The sequence below is a fragment of the Bos taurus genome, chromosome 6, assembly GCF_002263795.3.
Source record: "Bos taurus isolate L1 Dominette 01449 registration number 42190680 breed Hereford chromosome 6, ARS-UCD2.0, whole genome shotgun sequence".
NCBI classification, from domain to species: Eukaryota; Metazoa; Chordata; class Mammalia; order Artiodactyla; family Bovidae; genus Bos; species Bos taurus.
Genome location: NC_037333.1, coordinates 45723445 through 45739760, shown reverse-complemented (window position 1 = coordinate 45739760; position 16316 = coordinate 45723445). Strand labels below are relative to the sequence as shown.

General features: G+C 43.3%; 1 protein-coding gene across 1 annotated transcript in view; it reads right to left on the bottom strand.

Moving 5' to 3' along the window:
- The window catches only part of RBPJ (recombination signal binding protein for immunoglobulin kappa J region), a 242058-nt gene that overhangs the window by 148215 nt on the left and 77527 nt on the right, over positions 1 to 16316 (bottom strand). The window lies entirely within an intron of this gene.

The following is a 16316-nucleotide window of genomic DNA, read 5'->3' as shown; positions in this document are numbered from 1 at the left end:
TCACTTAGAATCATGTGGCCCAATGATCTGTTTCAGCCAAGATACAGAATACCATCTAGCCAAAAGAAACAGAATAATTTCGAAAGCGATTCTACAGGTTGAAGAAGGAAGATATTTGAATCTGCCCTTGCTGCAAGGGGCACAGAAAGATGTCTTTGCTAAATAGCCGTCTCCAAAGATAAAGGGACACTAAGCCTAACACTTGAAGTTTGCCTGTTTAAAGCTTTTTCTTAACACAGTGTGTGCTCGATTAAAGATCACACAATCAAAACCATTGTTGTATGTCTGATGTCTTGGTGAAGCAAGGACTTGTTTATACTTTTCTCTCCCGTTTAAATGATTCAAAGGGTTTCATATACAGCATTTAACCAGCAAACCCAGGAAAATGGAAAAGTAATTGACAGAGACAGCATTCCAGTGGGTTAACAGCAAAGCAAGTACAAGCCTAGAGCCTGAGGCCACTTTAGATTTTTCATAGATTGCATGTTAATAGACTTCTGTGGATTCACCAGAACACGTAGCAGCCACCCTCACATCCAGCGTGCCTCGACCATGGAAGATCCCTCAGCCCCCAGAGCTCATCTCTCTTGTTTTTTAGTTGCTAAATCGAGTCTGACTCTTCATGACCCCATGGACTGTAGCCTGCCAGGCTTCTCTGTCCATGGGATTTCCCAAACAAGAATAGTGGAGTGGGTTGCCATTTTCTTCTCCAGGGGATCTTCCAACCCAGGAACTGAACCCACCTCTCCTGCCTGGCAGACAAATTTTTTATACCACTGAGCCACCTGGGAAGCCCCAGAGCTCATCTAGCATGCTCTAATTTCCAAAGCTTGGCTTTAGTCACTTAAGAAAAGAAGGCACTTTAAATTCACTGCAGCTTCAAAATTAGCATATCACTTTTAATCTCTCTCTTGGGCCATGAAAATGATATGGTTTGGGGAAGCGGTGACAACTGTGACTTGTCAAGACACCTCCTGCCCCGGTGGTTTCTCTTCAGGCCACCAACTTGACATGTTACCTAACCACACAGCGAGTCATGAAGTTGGGAGGTGTAAGCAGAATTATAAAATGCCAGGTCCCACCATTTTATTTTCTTTATTGGGAAACAGGTACCTACAGAGATTCAGAACCTTGCCTAAAGCTACCGAGGTGGGATTTGAATCCAGTCACAGTGCACTTTACTGAATTAGGATTACCAGTCTTTGTCTAATTACCAGCCTTTGTCTAGAACAGGTGTCAGGGAACCAACAGCAGCGCAGGGGAAAGAGCACCTATAAAGTCAGCATGGAAACTTTCTGTGCCTACACTTACTTGATCATTTATGTCTTATCAACAGGGACATCTAATCACTAGTAGTCACTATAAGCATTCAGGGACAAAGTAGGCAACTCTCCATCACTTAAATGCTATCTTCCTCTATGCCTTCTCATCCTTGCCCACCTGCCTGGGTATTCTAGATTCTCCCTGATCCAAAATTATACCTTCCCATATCTTCTTTCTGGTTCCAGAAATTCCTCAAATCCATTCACTCTTCAGTACATACTTACTGAGCACCTCCTGTGATATACCAGGCACTGTTCTAGGTGCCAGGGGTGGAGTGGTGAACAAAGTAGCCCAAATTACTGCACCCTGGGGTTTCTGTCCCAGAGGCTAAGAGTGGGAATGTGTGAGAGAGTGAAGCAGGTGGCAGAAGATAGGAGAAAACTAAAGTGGGATGCCTGGACAAAGCATGTTAGGTGGTGACAAGCACGACTGAGGAAAGCAAAGCAGAGAAAAGGGTAGCATGGTCCCCGTCGGGGTGGGGACTACATCTGTAGTTGGGAAAAGCCACCACTGAACCAAGACTTACAGCCACAGGGGAGTGGATCAAAATTAAACTCTTCTGCCCCAAACCAGAGATGACACAGATACCACCAGGAGAAGCAAACATGGTCCTGAACAGATTCCCAGAAAGATGTCTTGATGGTTCTACAGCTTTCAAGAAGAGGGAAGAGAGACTTCCCTGGTGGTCCAGTGGTTAAGAATCTTCCCTTCCAATTCAGGGGATGTGAGTTCTATCCCTGGCTGGGGAACTGAGATCCCACATGCCTCGTGGCCAAAAATAAATAATAAATAAATAAGGGGAAAAAAAAGAAGAAGGAAGAACATTTGGAGTCCCAAGCTCTGGGAGAGTGGCTGCAAGGGGCCCTAGGGAAAGCTGTGGTCACCTCATATGACAACAACAGCCATTTCCCCACTGCTCCCTGAAAGCTGGTGAGACAGCAGTGTGACTAGCTCCCTGGCCCAGGTCTTCTAGGCTTTTCCAAAGGAGGGTGTGCACCTTTTTTTAAAATTGGAGTACAATTGCTTTACAATGTTGTGTTAGTTTCTGCTGTACAATTGCGTGAATCAACTATATGTACACATATCCCCCCTCCCTCCCCCTGGGTGCGCATCTTTGCTCAGTCATGTCTGACTCTTTACGACCCCATGGACTGTAGCCCACCAGGCTCCTCTGTCCACGGGATTCTTCAGGAAAGAATACTGGAGTGCGTTGCCATTCCCTTCTCCAGGGCATCTTCCTGACTCAGGGATCGAACCTGGGTCTCCTGCATTGCAGGCAGATTCTTTACTGTCTGAGCCACCATCTTTGAGTTAAAACAGTCCAGGGAGTTGTTCTTCCCTGGTCTTACCATGTATGCCCTCCTTCTCTTGGATCCCAGAATGGCCTTGGAGGTCGGCAGTCGTTGCTGCTTCCAGGGTTTCAGGGTGAGCACTGGAAGGGCCTTCACCCTAGCCTCCTTGCCAACTTCGTGCCTAGGCCGGGGCCGGGCAGCATCCCACCTTCCCGGAGGTCGCCAGCCAGACCGTTTTGGAAAACGGGGAGCTTGGAAAAAAGTCACTTGAATTTTATAAAGTGGTAACTACTGTGAGGCTTTAGGTAATTAAACCTAAATGCCATTTTCCTGCTAAAGCTCTTGGGTGAGGTAACAGTTCTCTTTAATGTCAACTCAGGAAGTTTTACCCAAGAAAAAGGAGGTGGGGTGGTGGTGGTGTTTGCCAAATCAGGAAATGTGAATTAACTGACAAGGAGCTGAGAAAAAGAGACAGAAGCGCCCCAGAAGAAGGGAAGTGGGGACAGTGATAGGCAGTTGGACCAATGAGTAAACTCGGGAAACACTGGGCCAGTTGTCATTGGAAATAAATTCTGCTGGGAGCACCTTCCATTTTATTGCGGGTTGCTCTGAAAAACTTGGAGGGAAAGAAAACCCCAAACTTAATGCCGTCTTCATGGAAGGAAAACCTAGGTATTAACAGGGATTCCAGCCTCGGTAATGTCAACATTCACCTTGGGCCTGGAAACTCTGGCTTCAAGAGCTTGCTCCAAGTTCCCGGTTTCACACCACAAGACTCACCAAAGCTTTCGGTGCAATGTATGATTTTAAACAATGAATACATTATGTAGATCAAATCAGACTTTCCTCCCCTCCACGAACCCTCCCCTGGTGTTAGACCTACCTCATGGTTTCAAACCTGGTTGGCACACCCTAAGGACAGAGAGAAGAAAGCCCTGTTTTTAAGCAGGTGTTCAGGAACCAAGATGAATGAATCACTTTGGAAAAAATGAAGGCAAAATGCAAGTTCATCTGTTACCAAATCTGTAGTGAGTTTTAGAAAAGAGAATTAACCTTTTCATTTTCCTCTTGCAGATATTCTTTTAGTTTTATCTAGAGTCAGAAGTCAAAGGTCTGCAGTACAAGGAATTTTTGTCCAAAGGGTTTTTGCCGTAAATATCTGTGTTTGCTCCCTGCCTAATTTTCAGACTGTCAATTAGGGCTGTCCTAGACAGGGGGCCTTTCAAGGGACTAGGCACGTGACCCCAGGCACTGGTCCTGCAGAGGTGTGTGCACATGGAACCCTTGCATGTCTGTTGTGTGTGAGTGTGTGTTGGGGGGAATGACGCTGGACAGAGTGAATGAAAGGACATCATAGTTTACATGCTGAAGTCTCCTGGTGTCTCCACGCTAGGTCTTCAACAAAAAGACTTCACGCAAATTGGACCTGGGTCGGATGGAGTGGGGTGAAACGCTTTCGAGAAAGACCACATCAATGCTTTTCAAACTCTAGTACCCTGGGTGCTTGTTAAAAAATCTCCGAGGTCCCACCCCCAAGAGTTCTGTGTTCCTAGGCCAGGGTGGAGCCAGGAATAGGTCTTTTAAAACACCAGACCAGCAATTTCACTGGTTGAGGTACACCCGTTGACTTTATGAGCCAGATTCAATTTCCTCGCAGTCTTTCCGTTAACTCTTTAGTGTGTTGCTTCCCTTTCAGATTTTGGATCCTTCTTGAAAACAGACATTCGCAGTCTCAAGGACATCTGGGATGCCAGTGTGAACTCTGCCCTTCTTCCCCTCAGGCATTTTTCCCCCACCTCACTCCCCAGCCTCAAATTCTCCTCACCCCTCGCCTGCTTCTCCTTTTCCTTAGTTTAGTTCCAGCAGCCAATTCATGAGCTTCCTCTAAAGCTGGGGTTATCAGAATGAATTAAGAAGCTGAGGTCTGGTTGAGGAGACAGACGTATTGAACAAAGCATTTCCACAGGGTGAGCCACATGTTAAAATGATCGCAAGTCCTGGGGCTCAGAGAGAAGGGAGTTTGAGCAAATACTTTGAATGACCCCAAGTGCTATGGCTTACCAGTAGCTGAAGTGGTGGTACAGGTCCAAGCTTTCCAGATCCTCCCCACAACAAATTAAAGCACATGAATTTGCTGATTGCTAGTTTTTACCAGGCAAATAGCCCAAGAAGTCAAATATCAGAGAAAAAGAGCAAAATTGACTCAAGGTTATAATTAGGAAATGATACGGTGTCCAGGAGTTTCCCAGGTGGCTCAGTGGTGAGGAATTCACTTGCCAGTGCAGGAGATTCTGAAAACATGGGTTCAATCCCTGGGTCAGGAAGCTTATGTGCTTGTGCTAGTAGCTCAGTCATGTCCAACTCTTTGCAACCCCATGGACTAGGCTCCTGTCTGTGGGGATTCTCCAGGCAAGAATACTGGAATGGGTTGCCCTGGCCTTCTCCAGGGGATCTTCCCAACCCAGGGATCGAACCCAGGTCTCCTGCGTTGCAGGCAGATTCTTAAGATTCACTCTAGTATTCTTCCCTGGAAAGTGTAGCCTGTAGCCTGTAGCCTGGTGGGCTACACTTCATAGCATCGCAGAGAGTCAGACATGATTTAGCAACTGAAACACAAACAACAAAACAACGGATATACCTACACGGCTTCGAGACTGAATATTCCTGTGCAGTGTCCAGAGTGCCCAGAAACTGAACACACAGTTTGTTGTTGTTGTTCAGTCACTCAGTTGTGTCCAACTCTTTGCAACCCCATGGACTGCAGCACCCCAGGCTCCCCTGTCCTTCCCCACCTCCTGGAGCGTGCTCAAACTCAAGTCCATTGAGTTGGTGATGCCATCCAACCATCTCATCCTCTCTCGTCCACTTCTCCTCCTGCTGTCAATCTTTTCCAATCTTTTCTAATGAGTCAGCCCTTTGCATCGGATGGCCGAAGTATTGGAGCTTCAGCATCAGCCCTGCTAATGAGTAGTCAGGATTGACTTCCTTTAGGATGGACTGGTTGAATCTCCTTGCAATCCAAGGGAACTCTCAACAGCCTTCTCCAACACCACAGTTCAAAAGCATCTTGAACAAACGGTTATCAAGTTAATATAGGAAGTCTGTTCTAAACAGGTTTTCTAATAGATTCTTGCTCCCTTCATTTGCATAGGCAGGGATTGCTTGGGGGATGTAGTGGAGGAATTGGGAGATATTTACCCCTCCCCTCCCCCCAACCCCCTTCACTGCAGTTCCCTCTCCTAGGGGCAGTGCTTGACCTTGGAGGTGACACTTTCTGGTTTTGATCCCAGCTCAAAACACTTAAAACTTAAACTCTTAACAACTCAAAACACTTAAAAGTTAATTGGTAAAGTAGGCATAACAAAATACCTTTGCTTCCAGCTGCTTGACAGTGATGCGGAGAAGATTTATGCACTGTTTCTGGCAAGTGTGTTCCCCAAAGGAGCAAATAGTGTGTGCACCTCTAGTGAGAAGGGAGACACTGAAGAGACTCTTTTTTTCCCCCCCCCACTGTGCTCCTTGCGGGCTAATTAGAAAACAGATTCATTAAGGCTCCGGCCCAAAGCGTGAAAGAGACCAGAGAGTATTACATCATTTCCTCTGTATCTTCCCTAAGGGCATCCTGGTTTTGGAGAGAATGACTCAGGCCACAGAAATGAAGCAAAAACAGCCCAACTTCCAATACTGATTATTTTGGATCAGAACCTCACACAGAAGAGAATACTCTTTTGGAAAAACAAAAGAGTGAGGCAAGCAAAGACCGTGGTTTTGTGACTGGGCTGAAAATAAAACAGAGGGAAGTTGACGCGAAGTCAGAGCATGTGCTGTGCTTTTCCTTCTCCCTTTGTACAAAAATCAAAACAGCTTACAGACTTACTCAACTAAATTTTAGGAAATTTAGATCAGTAAAATTCTCAGAATAGAGGCATTAATTTAGAAGTTTACGCTTATTTTTTTCCCTCTTTTTTTTTTGGTAGGAATGTCAGATGTAACTGGGCAGATAAATAGGAAGATCTTTTTTTTTCACATTCTGCAATTAGTTGTTGCTCTTATATTGAAATTGTAAAATTTCCTGCCCCATGACTGCTTCATTAACTTCATTTCTTTGCCTCCAGCAGTAACCTGTCCTTGGAAATCTATGTTCTTGCTTACATGATGGTGTTGTTCAGTCACTCAGTTGTGTCCGACTCTTTGCGATCCCATGGACTGTAGCCCACCAGGCTCCTCTGTCCATGGAATTCTCCAGGCAAGAATACTGGAGTGGTAGCCATTCCCTTTTCCAGGGGATCTTCCCGACTGAGCGATCGAACCCTCCGCCTCCTGTATTGCAGGCAGATTCTTTACTGACCTCTCTGTCTCCCCTCTTTGCCCCCTCATAGCAAAGCCTTTTGTAGTGATCTTCTGAAATTGCACATGAGATCCTACCATTTCCTCCACGTTAAAACTTCAACAGTCTTCCGTTGCCACAAGGGACGTCCTCTGAGCTACCAGGGAAGCCCTAGGAGACAATAGGCTACTGATATTTACATATGAATAGGAGTTGCTCCCTTTTTTAAAAAACGTTAGTCCAATACACTCCAAGGAACCCAAGAATGGTCCTTGAGCAGCGCCCATAGCAAATTCCTAAATTGGGAGTTTGTTATTTTGGCTGTTTCATTTACACTGGGAGCCTGGACCCGAGACAAGCCTTGTCAAATCTCCAAGCCCCACCCCTCCAGGCTCCAAGACTGAGCACACACAAGCAAACATGACTTGGGGGACATCAAGTTCTCTTGTATCTTACAGATTTAGAGATCCGTTGAGCTCCATGAGCCCCAGGGAAAACAGGTAAAGTAAATGTTAGGTTTCTGTGTAACCCCATGTCCTACTCTATCTTGAAATCAAGAGAAAGGTCAACTTGCTAGCCATTTGCCTCATGAGAAAGTGCAAGTTTAAAGCCATTTGGGTTTTAAAAGTTACTGTTATGAAAGAGAAGTAAAGTACCTCTTTGGAACTTGTGCAGTTAGACAGTTAATTAAGAGGTTCAGATTATGGAAAGAAATTTGAAAAACATTTTTGAACATTAACACTTCTGCTTTTAGCACAAATTTCCCTGGGAATTGTAGAGTTTCCACCACTGAAGCTTTCTTAACTGAGATCAGCAGTGATAGCTGATTTTGTTTAAAGTTGAATGCAGTGGCTCACAACTCTTCTCTGAAAAGTCATCCATCCGTCCTCTATTTCCAGGATGTAGACTTTGTGTCCAGCAATGTATTAAGTGCTGGGAGCACCCAGGGAGTAAGATGTGGCAGGGCAGTCTGCTGGGGGAGAAAGTGAAGTCGCTCGGTCGTGTCTAACTCTTTGCAACCCCATGGACTGAAGCCTACCAGGTTCCTCCAATCCACGGAATTTTCCAGGCAAAAGTACTGGAGTGGGTTGCCACTTGATAACTTCAAAGCATAAAATACCCCCTACAGTAGGCAGAGAGCTATGGGAGCACAGAATAAGGGAACCAACACCATTCTGAGGGCTAAGGGAGATCCTCAATAAAATGATAAACTAAGCTGAGACTTGAGCGCAGTGAGCAGTTAGCCAGGGAGGCACGCAGTGTGTTGGGGAGAAGTGTCCGTGTTTGTGACTGGACTGGAAAGGCAGACAGTGAGTATATGTGAGAGAGTGAGTGACGGTGTGTGCATCTGTGATGGGAAGGAATGTGGAAAGAGAGAAGGAAGGAAGGGAATTACATGGCAAAATAAGGAAATATGGGGGCAATGGAAGACTGTTGACGTTTTAAAGTGGAGGAAATGGTAGGAGCACGTGTGTAGTTTTGGAAGATCACTACAAAAGGCTTTGCTATGGAGGGGGCCAAGAGGGGAAACAGAGAGGTCAGTTAAGAGGCTGTTATAGTGCTCCGGGCTAATGTGCTAGAGATCTAGATTAATAAGAATTTACTGATTAATTCAACAGATGTATTTAGCAGTTTGTTGAGACCCAGTTGTGAACAAAAATGTTTATCTGCTGTAACAGAGGTTAAAAATCTGATGGAGGAAATAGACATGAATGATGTAATTGTACATTTAAATGTTAAATGGAAACTGTGGTAGGTGGTACTGTGACAGAGACTGCTTCTCCCCCTCCCCCGAACCTGTTGTTTGCTTCTTTGTCCAGGTAGACAGCTGAACTGAATTTGCTGTGGGGTATGGTCATGTGTCTGAAGTCTGGCCAAGGGCGTCTAAGTAGAAGGGATGGCTGTGGAGAGCAGTATATAGAGAGGAGCCAGTACCCCTAAATGTGTGGAGGAACCCCCTAAATGTGTGGAGGAAAGTTGCCCTGACAACCTGTACACAGGCTTAGAAATGTGGGTTCAATCCCTGTGTTGGGAAGCTCTCCTGGAGAAGTAAATGGCAACCCATTTCAGTATTCTTGCTTGGAAAATCCCATGGACAGAGGAGCCTTGCAGGCTGCAGTTCATAGGATCACATAGTCAGACACAGCTGAGCATGTGATGGATGAATGGATGTGTTACATGAGGAGGAAATAGTTCCTGACGACTGACTGATGACATGGTTGAGTCTGTTTGTTATATCAGCTTTGTCTACCATAAACCAAGATATATTATAAAAGAGAGGTACAGAGTAAAATTGGAGGACTGGGCATGGAAACTCAAAGCAGCAGTCAGAGTGGAGAGAGGAAAACTGAATGAGAAAGGTATCCTAAAAGCCAACAGAAGATATTTAGTTTCTAAGTTAAATCAAATAAGAACTGATTTTTCTCTGATACTGTGCAAGATTCTGGTGTCAAACCTAGAATGGTCATAAGACTTTGCTAGATTAGACAGTCATTTGAAAGTTCTGGTTTAAACTGGCTGAGAAGTTCTTATCTGTTGACAGAGAATTTAAACATATGCTTTAGAAGTTTTGCCTACAGTTATACAGACTGCACAGAATTTCTGACTCAAGGCATCACAGGAGCTGAAGTTCCTTTCGTTGCGGTTTTCTTTTTTCCCTTTGATTTTGCAAAATTCTCAAAAACGGATTTTGTGTGGAATGATTTTAATAACTAAAAAAAGGACCAACCACTTCCCTCTGTTCTTCCCCTCTGTCCTCTATTCACTTTTCTCAGTTCTCTTACCTTTGACTAAAGGGTGGTGCCTTCCTCATTTTCTTCCTACTTCCCAAAGTCCAAATTAGCGCTTCCAGTCAATGTAAAACATTTTCCTAAGGAGATGATAAAAATGCTTTTCTGCCTTTTTCTTCTGGCTTTCCACCTCACTCTCTTAAAAACAAACAAACAAAAACTCCTCTTTGCTGCTTATCCATTCAGCTCAGCCCTCTTCTCTTCCTTTTCTGTCTCTTCTCATCCTTTCCTCTTGTTTCTCATTTTACTCTTTGCCAGTCTCTTATGCTTCTATTAATACTTTTAAAAGGTTTCTTTCTTTGCTTCTGCACCTTGGTTTAAGGCTACCACAAGTCAGTGCAATGTCTTCCTCAGTTCCCAAATGGTATGTTTTTTTTCCCTCATCTGTAAGTGGGCAAAATCAGGCCTTTCCCCATGCATTCCCCTCCTCTATTTTTTTCGTACCTTTTATATGCAAGATACCGTTTTAGATGGCTCATTTTCTCTGCCCTCAAGAAACTTACATGATAAGCAAGTAAAACTTTAATTATGCAAGATGTGTCATGCATGAGCAAGATAGGCAAGGAGTCCTGGTGAGATTGGAGAAAAGAGCAATCAAGTGGATTCAGGAAACCAAGGGGAGGATGGTGATGTGAGGGATTTCATTTTGTGGTTTGGCAAAGTCAGCGCCCTAGGAAAGTACAAAGGAGTAAGAAAAGAGTGGCATTTCAGTGAGGAGCACTTCAAAAATACAAAATGATCTGCAATTGCAAGGTACTGCTATTTTTGTCCTCTTATAGGTCAACACCATCAATGAAACAACTTCAGAAACCTCCATTGTTTGGCCATTTAAAAATGTCGGAATTATCAGAGCCTCTGGGTTTGTATCCTGAGTCAGCTAAAAGTTACTATAGATTTAAAAGGTAAGAGAGTTGAAGATAAAGAGCATTAAAAGAATTTATGGTATCCAATTCTGAGTATACCATAGCTAAAAATAGAGCTGTAGCTGAAATCTAAAATGAGAGAATATTCAGCAATGACCCTTTATTTTTTGGGTTTCTGCCCTTAAAAGTTTAATAATTTTTTTTTTTTTCAGCAAGAGCTCTTGTTCTGATTAATGCCATCAGTACATGGAAGAGGATCTGTATTTGTACCAGACAAGCCATACAAATTGCTCATCATGCTCAAAGTTCCCTTCTAAACATATAGGTCCATGCTTGCTTTGTTTTGTATGATCCTGTTACCTTTGAAGCAGCCAGTGGGCATACAGATGTTTCTCTGGGAGGGTATGATGAGTGGGAAGGCAGCCCTCCATAGACTTTGAGATGACTTGATGTGAGCACTCTAATGGAAATACCGTCTACTTGATGCACCAATAGACCTGCTCATGTCCCAGCTCAGATTCTCTCTTTGTCATGGGGTTTAAGAGCCCTACAGGGAAAAAAAGAAAAGAAGGTGGTAAATAGAGACATAAGAGGGACCTAGAGCAGAGAGAGGTAGGAGAAAGAGCTAGGAGAGGTGAATACGGAAAAGTCAATTGATAGTAAGTAGGTTGAGAGATGGGAGACAAGCAGAGAAGCCAGGTCATGAAAATGGTGGACAGCTTTTGCTGCTGTTGAATGACTAGAGCTACTACTGCAACCTGAAAAAAACGGAGTGATACCCTCTAAGGCCCCGACTGTAGCCACCGAGACTGTTCTAGGATTTCTCACCTCTCCATGTGTTCTTTCCACAGACTTCCCCACTAACTGATGTAACACTAACATGTCTCTGCTCCTTCTTGCAGAAAAAATGTAGCTCACTTAGTAATTCACAGATTATGTTTTTATACTAGGTCATCATATGCAGAAAACTTACTTTCATGGGCTGTAGCCATACCTGTTCAAGTTGAAGTGTTGCTAATTACATAATAAAATCCATTGTCTAATTTATTCAGGTTGTAGATGGTCTTCTGTCCTTTCTGGTTCCTCTGTCTTTAAATATCTCTGTATGTGTGTGTGTGAAGTCTCTCGGTCATGTCCGACTCTTTGTGACCACATGGGCTGTAGCCTACCGGGTTCCTCCGTTCATGGGATTTTCCAGGCAAGAGTACTGGACTGGGTTGCCATTTCCATATCTCTGCTGCTGCTGCTGCTGCTGCTGCTGCTAAGTCGCTTCAGTCGTGTCCGACTCTGTGCGACCCCATAGACGGCAGCCCACCATATCTCTAGTGCCAGCTAATACAGAGAAGCTAGGTGAATGCAGGGAGAAGAAACTCAAGTTAAACTACTTGTTATTCTAATATTTGGTGATGGGAAAGTAGAAACTAATGAGTAGGTGGTAGAGCAGAGAGAGGTAGCATATGTATTGGTTTAAGGGTATGTTTGAACTTGAGCATGACTCTATCACTTTAAGACTCAAAATAGGAGGAATAATACTACTTTGTAGGGTAGTTTTGAGGATTATATGATTTATTAGATGTAAAAGGCTTAGAAAAGTGACTATCCTCCCATACCCACCCACCCATAGGGCTAGTTGGGGATTAACTAGGTTAATACAAGTAACACTTTCTAAAGTACCAGACACATAAAGTCAAGTGAATATTAAGAAGTACTGTAACAGCAACATGACTACTATAATTCCTCAAGTGGTTTCTCAGTTAATGGACTGATAATTTATATTCCAGCCCACCGTGTTCTGTGATGAATGGGCACATATGATTGAAAGTTGCAAGAAACTGCCACTTGGGGTGATGAGAAAAGCATGAAACCAGGAGACCAGAAGTTTTGTTCCAGCTCCAGCACTAATGGGGTCTGTGACCTTGGTCTAGTCGTTTGAGCTCTCCGAGTTTCAGTTTCCTCAAGTGTTAAATGAAGGTCACAGTGTTCTTCCAGTTCATAAATGCTGTGATTCTAAGCCATCATGTGGTTTTAAACTTTAAAAACTTGGTTTGTAGACATGCTTTTATAAGCAAATTAAAATGTCTTTGCAGTTGATAATGACTTCAGTTGTTCTAGACATGGAAGAAATTCCGTTTCATTTCCTGAGACCATGTTTCATAGGATCTTAAATAAGGAATGATGTAAGTTTTAATACATAACATTACTCTCTAATCATCACTATATTGTTTTTAGTGTATATTTCTATTAATAGCATATCGTAAACTAAGTGGTTAAAAGTTAAGCATGTACAAGGATAGTCACTGTAATTAGATATGGCCTAGAAAAAGTAATTTAGGGATTGTCTCTGGTGGTATCTAAAATTTGGTATCAGTCTCATGGAATTTATTATATTAGGAAATCTATAAAGTTGTAATCAATCCTGTCAGTTCCCCCCTGATTTCTCCAGAAGCACCATACTAGTTAAAATTTGTGTAGCAATTTCCCCCCCTCAGAAGCCAGGGATCCTTCTATTCCATTTTTATTTCCAAAGTCAGAATAGGGCCGTGGTTTGGCAGCAGAGGGTGTGGTTTTGATGAGGTTAGCTAGGCAAGGAAAATGAAACACTACAACAATTGTGAAGACAATTCACTGTGTAAAGACCATACATCCTTGAGACGTCTGTGTTTATGCATAAAGTATCTCCAAATGGTTTAGAATTATTCATGGATCCGAGGGAGGGCCGCTGCTGACAGGAGGGAGGGATGGAGGGAGGGAGACAGGAAAGAAAAAAATGAAGAAGGAGGAGAAGAGAGAAGAACAGGAAGGGAAGGTGGAAATAATATTTGAATATGAACCATGGAAATATTGATGTTACAGAAAAACTCAAATGAACTTTTTGGCCAGTGTAAAACAAGAAGTGCCATTAATGATCAATTCAGCTTACTAATTATTCATAAGGGAAACTGAAGTGCCAAAAAGTTCAGTACTTGCTAGAGGTTCCCAGGTGGCAAGGTGGTAAAGAATCCACCTGCAAATGCAGGAGACACAGTAGACACGGGTTTGATCCCTGAGTCAGGAAGATCCCCTAGAGGAGGAACGGCAACCTCCTCCAGTAATCTTGTCTGGAAAATTCCATGGACAGAAGAGCCCGGCTGGCTATAGTCCATGGGGTTGCAAAGAGTCAGATATGACTGAATGACTGAGCACACACAGCACACACACACTCCGGTACTCAGAAGCCAGATCTTAGGTGATTTCTGAAGCTGGGTATTCATTCACTCTGGAGAAGGAAATGGCAACCCACTCCAGTGTTCATGCCTGGAGAATCCCAGGGACGGGGGAGCCTGGTGGGCTGCTGTCTATGGGGTCGCACAGAGTCGGACACGACTGAAGCGACTTAGCAGCAGCAGCAGCATTCATTCACTCATTCATTCTTTTAGTCAAGCAACGTTATTGAAAGACTTCTTTGTATAGGCATCACGTTATGCATTGAGTGACAAGGGACTCCTTCAGCTTACATTCTGTGGGGAGAGATGCTATAGTATAAGCTAGTTACCCGATAAATGTAAAGATGAAATCAGATTGTTGAGTGCTTTAAAGAAAATAAAACAGGGCATTGGACACAGGGTGATGGCATGTATGGGGAGGGAAGACTCCTCTGAAGAGTTAGAGAAGGAAGGAACTGTGCAAAGATTGTGGAACAGACCGTTCTAGGCAGAGGACTAGGCAGAGAACTTCCCTTTCTTCTCTTCTACTTCCCCCACCTTCCTGCCCCTTCCTCTTCCTTCTCCTCCTCCTTCTTCTTTCCCTCCCCATACCCCACCCTGTGCTTTAAATGTGTTAAATATTATCCTTAGAGCAAGCATGAAGTTCTGGATTATTATCAGTCTCTAGTTTAGAGAAGGGACAGCTGAGGTTCAAATGAGGTGGTGCCAAGGGCAGTAAGTGCTAAGACCCTAAGTGGGGATGCATTTGGAGGATTTGAAGAAAGAAAGCCAGTGAAGCTGCAGCACAGTGAATAGGAGAATAATGGTGTGATTAGAGGTAGGAGAAAGAAGCCTGGGACAGATTAGGAATAGTCTTAAGCAGGCAATGACTTGATTTGTTTTGTAGTTAAGAAAGGCCAATCCAACACTTTTCACTGGAAAAGACCCTGATGCTGGGAAAGACTGAAGGTAGAAGAGAAGGGGACAACAGAGGATGAGATGGTTGGATGGTATCAGCGATTCAGTGGACATGAACTTGGGCAAACTCCGGGAGATGGTGATGGACAGGGAAGCCTGGCATGCTGCAGTTCATAGGATCCTGAAGAGTTGGACACGACTTGGCAACTGAACAACAAGCTGACACATTGTATGCAGAGTGGATTAGAAGGGGCTGGAGTGGACACAAATAAACCAACTGAGATACTATTGCTCTTGTCTGGGTGCAGGGTGATGTGCCTCAAGAAGGCTGCAGTAGAAGTGGGGGAGACTGGACAGATTCTGAAGCTCAGAGCAGACACAGTTAGGCATGTCCCCCAACCTTGTTACTCAGTGTTCTTTTTACTAATAAGGGGGAAGATGGGCTTTATAAGTAAAGCAAAATCCCAGAATCTTTAAATTTGATTACCATCATTTTGTACTAATATTGTTTTAGACCGTGTAACTATTTCAAATATGATTACTTTATCTAAACTCAGAGGGCCCAAGAATCCCCCCATTATATTCCAATTATAGAATAAAAATTATTCATCACAACAAAGCAAGCAGGTGTTAAGATTTTCATAAATACAAAAATAAACTTCCAGTTTATGAGTTGAAGTCAATGTAGATATAGCTCAATTTCATGTATGTTTTATACATTTATACCCACGTGAAAGTGAAAGTCGCTCAGTCGTGTCTGACTCTTTGCGACCCCATGGACTATACACTCCGTGGAATTCTCCAGGCCAGAATGCTGGAGTGGGTAGCCTTTCCCTTCTCCACGGGATCTTCCTAAACCAAGAATCGAGCCCAGGTTGAGCCCAAGAATACTGGAGTGGGTAGCCTATCCCTTCTCCATCGGAGCTTCCCAACCCAAGAATCGAACCATGGTCTCCTGCATTGCAGGTGGATTCTTTACCAACTGAGCTAGCAGGAAAGTCACATACCCACATAGACATTCACATGTCAATGATTTTAGTCTGACCAGTGATGTTAAGGCAAATCCACAAAATTTTACTGTCTAAAGTGTCCTAATGTATAGCACAAGGAACCATATTCAATATCCTGTGAAAAACCATAATAGAAAAGAACATAAAAATGTATATATGCATATAACTTAACACTGCTGTACAGCAGAGATTGTAAATCAGCTATACTTCAGTAAAAAAAAAGTGGATTGGCAGACTTCAGAAACACTTCCAATGTTTACAGTTAAAATAACTGCTTTAAAAAATGTAACTGATCAGGAGAAATTGATAAAAATTCAGTGAATTAAACTCTTAATAGTTTTCACTTTGTTTTGTTTGTATTTTGTGTGCTATAATGGCACTGGCAGATACTGCTTTGGTTATATTGTATAATATTTAGTCACTCAGTTTAGAACATTTTCCTAAGTGTGGAAAGAACTTAAGCATGATATAAAGCTCATGGAACCTGCCCCAAAACCTACAGGTCAAATGTCCCTGTAATATCAGTGGCTGTCATTAAACACCAGTAATATTCCCCAGATGCTTTAAATATGTTAAATATAATCCTTCCAACAAACATGCAAGTTTCATGTT